The 11,659-nt window shown below is 50.1% G+C and overlaps 1 protein-coding gene across 2 annotated transcripts in view; it reads right to left on the bottom strand.

Annotated features, from left to right (window-relative positions):
- Positions 1-11,659, bottom strand: part of Mylk (myosin light chain kinase) — a 245,032-nt gene that overhangs the window by 91,706 nt on the left and 141,667 nt on the right. The window lies entirely within an intron of this gene.

The raw sequence follows: 11,659 nt of genomic DNA, 5'->3' as shown, positions 1-11,659 counted from the left end.
TCCCTCTCTTACACACACACACACACACACACACACACACACACACACACCAAACTAGAGAGACAGAAAGCATATCATTGGGTGCCCTCGGCAGGGGGTGGGGGTGGATTAGAAAAGAGCAGTAAGGAATGCTTAAGAGAAACAGAAATGTTCACTTTTTAGGTCAGGGTAAATGTTTCATGGATATTCACATGTCTGCCAAAACTCATTTAAGTTAAACTCCTAAAATACATGCAGCTTACTGTACCTTCATAATACTTCAGTAAAATCTGGGAAAGGCACAAAGGTAGCGTGCTAGCTAATGAAGGACGAAGACTGGGACAGCTTTCTGGGTGCAGGCTTGGTCCACCTCCTCCCTCTCAGCTCTCTGAGGAGATAGCTTGTCATAGAAGGGAGTTTCCCTACTCTTGCCATCCTCCCCCAAGCTGGCTTCAACCAGTCTCCAGGAGGTAAGATGTTGTCTTCTTCAGAGGCAGGACAAGCCCCAGGCTGTCCAGTGTCTAGCCTCTCCTATAGCTTTTTGCTGTCCCCCCCGCCCCACCCCATACTATAGGGAGTAAGATTAGTCGTCCAGGTGCTATGGTTTGAACTAAAACTCAGGGTGAACAAGTTATTACTTTCTGTTTGTTTGTGGGAGTAGGTATCAAATCAGGGTCTGAGACAGGCAACTGTTCTACTTGATCCTTGGGAGTCATAATGAAAGTTCATTCTCAATATGGAGGCACTGGAAAGGGGTCCTCTGAGAGGTCATGGAGACACCACCCCTATAGAGCGATTAACATCTTTCTCAAGAGACTGGTAAAGTTCTTTAGTTCTCTCAAGAGTGAGATGGGTCTCACAGACCTGGATTAGTTCATGAGAGTGAGGTGTTCTGAAGTGAGCCTGGAACCTGCACTGGTGGACTTCAGCGCCTGCTATCACATGCACCGATTTCTATTGCTTCTCAGCCACAACAGGACAGAGCATGAAGCTTTCCTAAGACCTCTGCAGAGATCTGTGTCATGCTTTCTGTCTTCTAGAGCTAGGAACTGAGATTAATCTCTACAATGTATCCATCTTTGGGTATTTTGTTACAACAGAAACCAGACTAATACAATGGAATACCTCTAATTTAAAATCAAAGTTTCAAGGGAGGACTCTAGTACTTTGGGTCTCCACCACCACAGGGAAACAAATTCCAAACTTTCAAACTCGAGGACTCTGGGGATAGTTTCCAGGGTGTTTTCTCTACCAGGTTAAGGCCCAACTCACCACATGTTAACTTTTACCTGTGTCCACAGAAAGCTAAGCTCTCTCAGCTCAGCCTCTGGGACCATGAAAGGATAGGGCTCAGAGGGTTGAATAAAGATCAGAGTAACGCTTCCTCAGAGAGGCTGCAGCAGGAAGAAGAAGGAGCAGGCACTGGAGAGCAACTAAGATCTGCTCTGTCCTGCCTCTGGCCGCCAGGTAGCGGTCTTGGTCCCAGTTTGGTGGATTTGTTTTTCTGATGGAGTGCAGCTGCTGGAGGGCTATTGGCAGGAGGCTCTGAGAGTGGACTTAGGGAGCCTGTATTGGAAACGCACAGCTCCACCTCATGTAGCCTGGGCTGCCATGGTCAGGAAAGCTGGCTGCCTCTGGAGGGTTGAGGAATTTCCTGTCTTGCACAGACTGAGGGCTTAGAGGACAAAATGTTTCCCCTCTGCAGAGGACTCCCTGTTCCTGCATCTCTGCCTCACAGACCAAGCCATGAGCTCCATTCAGATGGACTGGAACTCCTTCTGGGTACTGTGGCTGTCTGCTCTTCCAGGTCTGGTCATTCTCTCTCAGTTCTTCCTGTGGCTTCTCTTACCCAGAGCTCCAGGAAAGCCACAGTACTCTGGATCCTGGCTGCTGGAGTTTAGACATCTGTTTATACCACCCAATCTGCCCTGGGAGCTAAGAAAGGCGTTGGGGTGGGGGTGGGGAGGAGGGAGAGTTATACCTCAACATGGCAGCTTGCAGGGTCTAAGTCTTAGGTTTCTATTGTGGTGATAAAACACCATGACCGAAACCAACTTAGGAAGGAAACATTTTTGTTTGTTTGTTTGTTTGTTTGTTTTTCTGTTTATAACTCTTAGGTCGAACACCATCACTGTGGAAAGTCAGGACAGGAACTCAAAGCAGGAACTGAAGCAGAGGCCATGGAGAAACGCTGCTTACTGGTTTGTTCTTAAGGCTGGCTGGGTTAGCATGCTTTCTTATTCTATCCAGGACCACTTGCCTAGGGGGAACACCACCCACAGTGGGCTGGGCTCTCTAGACATCAACTGTCTACAGGTTGATTTTTATGGGGGCATTTTCTCAGTTGAGGTTAGAGCATCTCTGGATGGTAAGTTGTGGCAACCTGATGATAAACAACAAGAAGCCAGCACAGGTAGACACCTGAGACTTGGAGTCAGATCTAGACCATAAATAGGTCTCTGCCTCTACCTGTAGCCCCACACCTTCACCTGTCTCTAGGGTTGCCTCAGGGCTTCAGGGAGTTTTGAAGACAGAAATTGAAAACAAAAAGTGCAACCACAATGCTGCTCAACTTAAAGTGGTTTCCTATAAACAACAAAGTATCTTAAATTTAAGATGTATTTGGTGAACTGGCCCTACAGAGAGTATTGCAGCTCAGAAACACAGCTCTGAAGCTCAGTGACACAGCTCTACAGAGTTTGGCAGCTCAGCGACACAGCTCGCTGTAGGCAACTTGCTGTTTGGTCTTGGGGTCACAATGCTGACAGACCTCTTGGGGTCACAATGCTGACAGACCTCTTGGGGTCACAATGCTGACTAGGTCTTCCTGCTCCTTGCCGTTGCTCACATTGCCACCTCAGGAAATGCTTGAATTCAAAAATTTTAAATTTGAAGTGGGTTTCTATCAAATGGCTCCCACAACAATATAAAATTGAAAATCCCAAGTTGAACCACCCTAAATCCACATTGCCCACACTCATTATCAATGTCACTTATAGGCGTCTCCTGAGAACTGGCTGACTCCTGCCTGCCTAGAGTCACACAGTGGACCTGTCAGTATCCTAAGAAGCTGTGGCTCCTGAGCCTTCCCTGACAAATACGATTTGACTTGTTTGTCTGTTGTTTGTTTTTAAGTGGCCCAAAGCAAGTTCTGTGATGTCATCCTTAGAGAGACCACGGAACAGATCTCAAAGTAAACTAGTTGGACTTTGCTGCACTTTCTCCAAGAGAGCAATTAGAGGAAACAGCTCAGGCTTTGGATCCAGAGTGGCTACCCACTCTTTCTTCCCTGTAGTCCTGCAGGGACAACGGAAGGGATTAATTTGTTCTCCAGCCTGCGGGTTGCTGTCCTTGTTTGTTTTGAATCCCTCCAGCAGGTGCAGAGTTAATCACTTAGGATATGATGATCCTGAATCCAGGCCAGGGAACAGCAGTGAATAAGCCCAAGTTTTTTTATGGGGTGAGAAAATGGCCAACCTTCTAATGAACATGGGCTGAATTGGGACTAAGACAACAGGGCGGCCTTGGGTTCCAAGTAAGTGGCTTCCTTTAGACACCCTGAGAAGAGGAGCCTGAAGTAGTTCCCTGGACCCCCAGTCCCAAACCACCACCCAGTGAGTGACCCCGGGATGTGTTATGGCGGCCACGAAGCCAGAGAGGGATGGTCAGGATGGAACACTTGCCCAGGCCTCCCGAGGACAAGGCAGGGCACACCATAGATGCCTCTCCAAAGGGAACTAGCACGCCCCAGTGCTGGCCACAGAGGGCTGTGACAGTACCACGGAGGACAGCACATGGCAGCTCATTCACAAAGCAGATTTTTGACAGCTGAGAAAAAGCAGAGCAGAGGCCAGTCAGACAAAAGGTGGACTGAGTATGTTCATTATTACCAACAACTAAAACACAACCTAGATGAGTATAGCGTGTACTGTAATCCCACTGCAGGACTTTTAGATGACTCTAAGAAACTACGTCAACACAGCTGTGGGGCTGGGGTTGTAGCTCGGTTGACAGAGTGCACAGATTCAGCCAAGCTCAACACCCAGGGCCACATACAGCCGGGTATGATAGTGCATGTTTATGACGCCCAGCAGTCTAGAGAGAGAGAGGCAGGAGGATCAGGAATTCAGACTCATAGCCTCAGCTATGCAAGGAGTTCAAGGCCTACCTCAAAAGAGTCTACAACAGTTTTTAACACCAGTCAGTATATAAACAAACAATTTGCTTTCTTGAATCCCACTGGCTGTTTTGACTGAGCGGAGTCAATCAACAGCAGCCACGGAGGTAAAGCTGGAAGAGTTCTTGTCAATAATCTGTGCGAGCAAACTCCCATTCAAGGGAGGAAGGTGGCCTCCCTGACTCTCCAGGGATGGAGTGGCTAAGAGGCATGAGAACACAACAGACTGGATCAGGCTTCTTGCTTTCTCAAGGGGATCTAAGAACAGGGCAGATCACCCGAAGACTACCTGTTATGGTTTGTAGATGCTCAGCCCAGGGAGTGGCACTATTAGAAGTTGTGGCCCTGTTGGAGTAGGTGTGTCTCTGTGGGTGTGGGCTCTAAGACCCTCATCCTAGCTCCCTGGAAGCCGCTATTCTGCTAGCAGCCTTCAGGTGAAGATGTAGAACTCTCAGTTTCTCCTGCACCATGCCTGCCTGGATGCTGCCATGTTCCCTGATGATAATGGACTGAACCTCTGAACCTGTAAGCCAGCCCCGATTAAATGTTGTCCTTTATAAGACTTGCCTTGGTCATGGTCTCTGTTCACAGCAGTAAAACCCTAAGACACTACCGAATACTGTGCCCATGCCTGGGGTTGCCGTTAGCCCAGAGGTCCATTACTCTGGGAATGTCTTGCTTTGAGGTCCAATAGGAAGCCAGCCTCAGGGGTGAGAGATCTCCAGACTTCCTCATCTGGAAGGCAGGCCCTGGGCTCCCACAGTATACAGACTCCAAGGGAGTGATTACTGGGGCCAGGGGTGGATGCCCTGTATCCAGCTCCAGCTGGGGCCAGGGGTGGATGCCCTGTATCCAGCTCCAGCGGGGGCTAGACTAAATATACCCCAGGCTTTTCCCACAGCCGTGCTTCCTGCTCCGGCTGAGAGCAAGCCCGGAGAGGAGAGGCTGCCTTTCTAGAGTCTAGAAGTGCCAGCTCCACACTAGTCTAAGACTAACTGTCCAAGGTGAATTTTTCTGTCACTCTGGGTTTTGGTTCCCATGTGCCACATTGAACTGATTGCCAAAGTTCCACTGAGAGAAGGGACAGGCTCAGCCTATCTTGGAGAGGACAGAAAATACGACCAAGGATAAAATAGCTCAGCAGCATGTGAAAAGTTGTGTGAGAGGCACCAAGGCAAGCCACCTTGTTCACGCAATCATGTTTCTCCTTTCAGAGCTCCCCCTTCAAGACCCCAATGATGGTGACCTCAGTTCAAGAACAAATGCAACATTCTGGAAAAATTCAGCACCCACAGGACGAAGCCGCTCCCTGTGTTGTATACCCACCTGGTCCAGTACAATAAGCAGTACCAGCTGCTTCTTAAACATAGGCCAGCAAAGCCTTAGTTAGGCTCCTCCTGGACCTGGTGTAACGAGCCTTCCACCGGCTTCCTCCAGGTGGCTGGTCCTGGCTGCAATGTCTCTTGGTACTCTAACGAATTTCCTTCTTTTCCCCTCTACTGTCCTTCCTCAACTTCCTATGAGTTTAGTAGGAAACATAACTCGATTCTAATTTTTTAAAACCATTAACACCCCTGCCCCCAGCACTGGACAACCTATGCTGGCCAACTTGCTGCTCTCAGAAGCCCTGAGTTTATGGATCAAAAATGTGTGTTAAATGAACATGCCGGGCTTCATCTTGGATCTACTAAAAGCTCCCTTTCGTCCTTGAACACAAACCATTTCCCTTAGCTACCACAATGCAAAATGCCATTCCAACAGCAAATTGGATTCCCTCTCAACCCTGCTAGTCTATGGAAATTCAATAAATCACCAACTGAGGGGCCTCTACAGCCAATCCCCCTCACCCCACTTCTTTTATTTGGTGCTCAGAATGCAGTATGGTCCCAGCATCAGGGACCAGTGCCTCCTCTCCCACATTCCAGCGCTTGGTTTCTTGGCCTTGCAGGAAGGCAGCCCAGCCCCTTCCCATTTCCAGGGCACTTGGCAAGCTGTAAATCCCTGGGGAGGTATCTGAATTTCCTTTCAACAAAAGTCTGTCTCCTAACCCGACAGAGCCTTCTTGGAAAGTCAGTCAGTTCGAGGACTGCCTTTGATGGCATTTTTTTGGCTTTTCTTTCTCCTGCTGACTGCTCAGAACTGAAGAAGCAAATGGAAAGAGGCGTGTGCAAGGAAGAGAGCAAAAGGGACAAGACGCATGGCATCTCACAAAAGATCGAACCAGTAGTGAAGGGCTGCTAGATGAGAGGCAGGGACCACTACAACCCCAGCCTTCTTAAGGTCTTAGCAGTTATAATCACACTCTAAACAGGCAGGCAAGGAGTTGGTCTTTGCCAGTGAGGCCTGGAAACTACACTACCGTTTGTGCTATCCTAACTGGGGTACATTTTGCCACTGGGAACACAAGGTTTTCATTCGGGATGGTATTTTTGGTCAAGGTCTGTGAGCCAGGAAACGGGGGGCCTATGGTCTACAAAGGGCTGTAAAATTGGACAGTGATGAGCCTCTAATTGTCCAATCAGCAAAGCGAGGCTCCAGTTCTAAGCTGTGCCAGAAGCACACATCCTGGCCTGCATGCCTCCTCCCAGTGTGAAGGCCCCAGCCTGTAGTAAATGAAAAGCTGGGGGAGACACTGGCTCCCCTTAACTCACTGCTTAGCTTAAGTTTCAAAGACTGTGAGCAGATGCTCGCAGATGCTCGGGCAGACCAAGGTTCTCAGGATAGCTGTAAACAGCAAGCTACAGACAATGCTGCTTCCCCTCCTTCAAGGACTCTCTCTTTAGCCAGTGAAAGGGTTAGAAAGGTTGCAATGAGCAGAGAAGGAGGAGTGGCCACATGCCTAGGTGTTCAGAGTCAAGAACTTGGTTGCTTTTGAGGACCCTGCTTTCCTCATTAGGAACGCTTCTCTAACAAATGTCTTCATAAAACATTTCACATCAGATTTTTTTCTTTTTACCTAATCCATGTTTTCTGTCCTTAGGTACCCCTTACAGGCTCAGCATGCCTTTAGTTAAATAAACAAATCATTAGTGGAGGAACTATGTCAAAATAGGTACAATTAGCAGATAAGTAATTCATCTTGTTGCTTAAGAATTTAGCCTTGACATAGATACTATGTGTGTGTGTGTGTGTGTGTGTGTGTGTGTGTGTGTGTGTGTGTGGTGGGGGTGGGTGGGTGTAATTTGAAAATATCCTAGCCCAAGGAAGTTCCCTGCCCAGGACTCAGACCTAGTAATGCAGGGAGTTATGAACTGTTTCTAGATCTTTCAGGACACTGCAGGAACTTGGATTCATCCATTTGGATGGGGAGAGAAGGCTATGTTGCCTGGTTAATGATGGGGAAACAAGACATATTTGATGAGGGGCTGTTGCGAGCTAATTCGCAGGCCTCTTAAAACCATACGAGAACACTGAGATCTTCGATGACTGGGGAACTTGAAGTAATGCCTCCCCGCATGTGGGGAAGGCTTGTCCACCTCATTGTTCTCTGTCACTACTCACCTGCTGACAGGGGCTCACAGGGCAGGCCCTGTGCTAAAGACAGCATCAGGAGGACAAAGGGGTCTCCCTACAGGAAGACTGCAGATGCTTAAACAAGCAATCAGTTAATTCCTTAACCCATGAGGGCTTGCAGGACGCAACTCCCTCCAGCAACGTCCTGCCAGTCTGTTCACCTGGCTCCAGCCACAGTGGGTATGTCGAGTAGGTTGGTGGTGTTCCCACCCCAGGGCCTGAGCACTGGCTCTGCTGCCTGCTGCCTGCTGCCTGCTGCCTGCTGCCTGCTGCCTGCCTAGAACATCCAGCACAGGGGTGTAAGGATGGCGGACAAGCACTGGTCTCTATTCATCTCCTTAAGAGCATGTATTGGCATGTGTCGTTAAGCTGGCTCCGTCTCCCTCAGAGGGCAAGTGGTAAGGGTGGGGCCTGTGTCTGACCTGTGTCTTACAGTGTCCCCAGACCAGATGGATGCAGATACTTAGCAAAGATTTTGGTAAGTCAGTGCAACAAAGGCCGCAGAGTGTTAACGGGGCTTATTCTGAGGTGAGTAGGGAAGGCTTCTGAAAGAATGTGACATCATCTGTGGGAGCTAGGTAGGCTTTCAGAGCAGAACTACAGAGACAAGCAGAGCGGTCCACATGCTGGGCCAGTGCTCTGAAAGACTGTGAAACCTTGACCAAAGGCTGAAGAGATGAGAAAGAGTCCCTATGCCTTCCCTTCAGCATAGAATTTGCTCAAGTCTCGAAAGAACGGGTGTGTGTGTGTGTGTGTGTGTGTGTGTGTGTGTGTGTGTGTGTGTGTGTGTGACAGCAGCTGTGTGTTTATCTCCTCGTGGGGGGGGGGGGACCGGCAAGTGGAGGGTAATACATTGCCACACTGCGACATCTTGTGGTCAGAGCCTTGAGGTGCAGCAAGGAGCCCATGGCCNAAAGACTGTGAAACCTTGACCAAAGGCTGAAGAGATGAGAAAGAGTCCCTATGCCTTCCCTTCAGCATAGAATTTGCTCAAGTCTCGAAAGAACGTGTGTGTGTGTGTGTGACTGTGTGTGTGTGTGTGTGTGTGTGTGTGTGTGTGTGTGTGTGTGTAGGGGGCACAGCAGCTGCAGAATTAGCTCCTCATGGGGGGGGGGGGACCGGCAAGTGGAGGGTAATACATTGCCACACTGCGACATCTTGTGGTCAGAGCCTTGAGGTGCAGCAAGGAGCCCATGGCCTGAAGTGTGTCTCAATCAACTGCTCATGTTTCTCACCTTTGGAGCTGTGTAGCCCAGGTTGACCTTGAACTTCCAATCCTACCTGCTCTTTACCTAGCAGACAGATAATACTTCAGGAGGTTGATTCTTTCGTAAAATCACTTCCTGGGATATTCTTGTTTAAAATTTGGACACCCAGTATCACGGCACATAGGGAACATTCCATGGTCTGTGGACGAGGCGCCATCCATCTATTTCGTCCTGATGTGTCAGGGCTCCCATGTCACACAGAGGAAGGTGGTGTCCGGAGCGCTGACACCTCGGTGTCAGGACTAGGAAGTGGTGAATGGAATTCAGGTCAGGCAGCTGGCTTTGGATTCACACTTTCCACCATTTCATACTGAGAGGGACAGAACGGGGCCTCGGTAGCTTTAGAGCAGGACAGAGCAGCAACTGAGGCAGGAGGGACTATGTCCCCTGAGAACTCCCAGGGGGCCTGGACCCAAAGCAGCTGCTAGGAAGTCAGAGTCGCTCCAACGCTGGTGACGGTGCAAGACAACACTTGGAACCTCTAAAGCACCTTGGGGCAGGGAGCCAGGAGTGTCACTGTGCCAGGCTTCCTCTGCCAGCCCTGTGCAGGGAAGTCTGCTTCGGGCCCGAGTGGTTGTGTCTGTCTTATTTTCCATTTATGGTTCTGAGCTGCAGCCTGGCTTGGCCAGGCCAGCAAATCCCCCACCCAGGAGGGCACTCACTCACTGGGCTGCTGACAGCAGATCCAGGGGTCCTGATGGAGCTACGCTGTAGCTTTTCTCCTTTTGCTTTAAGACATACTTAGATGGGCAACCATGAAGCCCTCCCCAGCCGTCCTAATACCCCAGCATCAGGCGAACACCCCAGAGTTCCCCATCCTTCATCTGAAGACCCCTCAACACTCATCCTCACTCTCTCTCTCTCTCTCTCTCTCTCTCTCTCTCTCTCNCNCACACACACACANANAGAGAGAGAGAGAGAGAGAGAGACAGACAGACAGACAGAGAGACAGAGAGACAGAGAGACAGAGAGACAGAGAGAGACTATTAGCTGAGCCTCTAATCCAACTTAAACACAAACAGTTGAAGGCAGACATTGGATTAGCTACCAGAGGAAGCTGCCCACACAAGACTGGGTAAAGTGGCCCAGCCCATATCATTCATACTTTCCTGCCCACTGCAGACTGGCTAGCTTCTGGGAAAAAAAGGGAGAACCACTGCCCTGGGCCTCCAAGACCAGGCTGTGAACTTCTGTGCTTCCCTGGAAGTCTCACGCTATGTCCCCCGAGGCCCCCACAGCCATGCCATGAGAACTATGGAGATAAGTTGGTTTCATGTGTAGACCAGAAAAGATCTCATGGGCCACTGCTAGCTCTGACCCCAGTGTGGAAGGCTTCCTGGAAGGAAGGGGCAGACTGGTTCACACATGACTCCACACAGAGGAATTTCTTCAGAGAAATCCAAGTCTCTCCTGGCAGACGGATGCCCAGGGCAGGCATGGACCACATTCTCTGTTAGAGAAGCTCCCTGAGCCCTAGGGAAGGTCAGCTCCCTTCCCCATGTGGCTGGCCTCCGACTTCAGGTCATGGGAGGAGTACTCTGAGAAAGGCCAGTTATGGGGTAACCTAGGCCTCTGTCCCAGGACCTGGGCTCAGAAGCCAGCTTTACCTACTACCCTGTGCTGTCCAAGTTCCACTGACGTCAAGGCCATTAGACCCTTCTGTATAAAACAGGGTCAACACTGTGCCCTGAGCCCTAAGGGTCTCTGTGAGGTGGTACAGCTCACGAGAGTAGGCAGAAGGCATTGTGTCCCTTTTCTGTCACCCCATCTCATGCAGCCTCCCAGAATGTGGCTGTTCACAGTCCAAGAGGGCTCTTCTGTGAGGCCTGAATTTTGTGGGGACAAAAGAAATGGGGTGTGGTCTTCTGCTTGGCTGACAGGGAAGGCAGGCGTACTCTACCCAGTCTAAGCACCCAGAAGGCACAGGCACTCCTGCGAGCTGGGGGCATAAGCTAAGGAAAGGTGGGACCAAGCTTACCTGTGAGCCTGGACACCTTCCCTTCCCAGAAACAGGCACCATGACTACCCACAGCCCGGCAGGGTCAGTCTGGAGCCCACAATGCCTGCAAATCCCTGGCGACTAAGTGCTGGAGGATCAATGGATGACTGTGATAATCAGATTGCTTGGCAACAGGCTGGTGATGGGCAAAGACAAGCGTGGGTGGGGGAAGGGCTGGGTTGGGTCGGTGAGGAAAACCGGGTGACTCTTCAGGAGTCTCAGAATCTGCTTCACCACTAGTTCCCGAGGGCACAGAGCTGTTTGTGAGACCTTGCATATTAATGACACGCGAATACCCTCCTAAAGTCTTGCAGTGGGGTCGAGGGATGGAGGACAGATTTCCCCCAATCCCTTGGATTGCTGAGGATTGCCAGAGACTACCTCTTCAATCTGCCTGCCGTCAGAGTCACATCAGGGACTTCTCTTCTCTCCCCTTCCTACGTCCCTTTCTTTTTTCCCTTCCTTTTATTTGGGACACGGTCTTGCTTTCTGTATATCTCAGGTTGGCCTGGAAATCAGGGTTTTCCTGCCTCATGCTCCCTAGGGTTGGGATGTCAGCTGTGCCGCTGCGTGCCTGTGCAACCTGTCCTTTGTCCCTAGACGGTCCAGCGGCTCCTCTGCTTCCGCAGCTGCCTGCCCGAAACCACGATTCCACTTAGATCCCGGTTCAGCTTCTTGGATCTGGGCCAGCCATCCTACGGTCTATAAACATTCTTTCTTTGA

This window comes from Mus pahari, chromosome 12 (genome assembly GCF_900095145.1).
Source record: "Mus pahari chromosome 12, PAHARI_EIJ_v1.1, whole genome shotgun sequence".
Classification (NCBI taxonomy): Eukaryota; Metazoa; Chordata; class Mammalia; order Rodentia; family Muridae; genus Mus; species Mus pahari.
The sequence above is the reverse complement of the archived record's forward strand: the minus strand, read 5'-3'. Positions and strand labels throughout refer to the sequence as shown.